Source organism: Echinops telfairi, unplaced genomic scaffold (genome assembly GCF_000313985.2).
Source record: "Echinops telfairi isolate 266 unplaced genomic scaffold, ASM31398v2 ScPeMD7_3;HRSCAF=10, whole genome shotgun sequence".
Classification (NCBI taxonomy): domain Eukaryota; kingdom Metazoa; phylum Chordata; class Mammalia; order Afrosoricida; family Tenrecidae; genus Echinops; species Echinops telfairi.
The window spans coordinates 4,811,143-4,812,932 of NW_022103899.1; the positions used below are offsets into that span (position 1 = coordinate 4,811,143).

At 39.8% G+C, this 1,790-nt stretch overlaps 1 protein-coding gene across 6 annotated transcripts in view; it reads right to left on the reverse strand.

Moving 5' to 3' along the window:
• CCDC141 (coiled-coil domain containing 141) overlaps positions 1–1,790 on the reverse strand; it is a 252,786-nt gene that overhangs the window by 142,482 nt on the left and 108,514 nt on the right. The gene's annotated exons all lie outside the window — the stretch shown is intronic.

The following is a 1,790-nucleotide window of genomic DNA, read 5'->3' on the forward strand; positions in this document are numbered from 1 at the left end:
TGGTACAGATAGGAACTGGAAACACAGGGAATTCAGGGCAGATGATCCCTTCAGGACCAGTGGTGTGAGTGGAGATACTAGGAGGGTGGAGGGAAGGAGGGTAGGGAAGGGGGAACTGATTACAACGATCTACATATAACCTCCTCCCTGGGGTATGGCAACAGAAAAGTGGGTGAAGGGAGACGTCAGACAGTGCAAAATATGACAAAATAATAATTTATAAATTATCAAGGGTTCATGAGGGAGGGGGAGTGGGGACAGAGGGGAAAAAATGAGGATCTGATGTTGCCAGAGGCTTAGGTGGAGAGCAAATGTTTTGAGAATGATGAGGGCAATGAATATATAAATGTGCTCAATACAATTGATGTATGTATGGATTGTGATAAGAGTTGTATGAATCCCTAATAAAATGATTTTTAAAAAGAAGAAGAAGTAATGACATTCAATTTGTTTTTTAAGTTCCCAGGTGATTCCCTGGTGTGCAGTCAATGTTGAAAACTACTAATATACATATTTCCCCCATGACACCACCTACATGGGGCTTATCTGAACCAAGAATTGAAGCTTCATAGGACACATGGGCTGGTAATAAACACCTTCTTATGTAAACATTAGTTCTGATGCACTGAAGAAAACGTTTGCACATCCTCAAATAGGCCAATAAGAAAGTGTGCCTTCTCTCAATCATAATGTATCCTATGCTTTGAAAACGATGATGGCAAAAAATGTACAAATGTTCTTGATACAATGGATATATGTATGTATTGTGATAAGAGCTGTTGTTGAGCTCCCAATAAAATTATATATATGTGTCTCCTATGATCAACTCTGACCTCCAAAGCCTAAACTCAAGACTTGTGGCATCAAGTTGACTTATAACACAATCTGAAAGCATTAGAGTTCTTCACCATAGAGTAGTTTATAGTCATCCCTGTCTGCTATTTCTTTATCTGTTACATATATAAAAGGAAAGAAAATTCATACTCAGTTTTGCTAGGAGCCATCGAATCAGTTCTTACCTAGCGACCACATGGTTCTTCTGTTGAGTCTATCCCTGTAGCCGCTGTGCTAATCCATTTTGTCCAAGGTCCTCCTCTTTGGTGCTATCCTGCTACTTTAGCAAGTCTGATGTCCTTCTTCAGGGCCGGTCCATGCTGATAATATGTCCAAAGTATGTGAGACAGTCTCGCCATTATTGCTCCTAAGGAGCATTCTGGCTGTACTTCTTCAAGACAGACTGGTTTGTTCTTTTGGTAGTCCGTAGGACTTACAATCTTTGTCACCAGCACCATAATTCACATGGTGGATTGTCATGTTCAATGTCCAACTTTCAGGTGTTCATGAGGTGATTAAAACTACTGTGGCTTCGGTCAGGCACACTTTCATCCTCAGGGTCACATCTTTGGTTTTCAACACTTTCAAGAGCCCTGGTAAGCAGATTTACCTAAGGCAGCACATCTTTTGGTCTCTTGACTGCTGCTTCCATGAACATTGATTGTGGATACAAGGGAGATGAAATCATTCGCAGCTTCAATCTTGTCTCTGTTTATTGTTGAATTACTTATTGGTCCAGTTTTGAGGATTTGGGCTTTTAAAAATTGAGTTGTAACCTACACTGAAGGCTACAATCCTTAATCCTCAGTAGCAAGTGTTTCAAGTCCCCCTCCCTTTCAACAAACAGGTTGTTCTTAATAAGCCTTCCTCCCATCCTGTGCTATCCTTTTTTTTTTTTTTTTATACACTCGTATTACCCAATTTATTAAACGAAAAAGGGAAAATACAGTAAAACA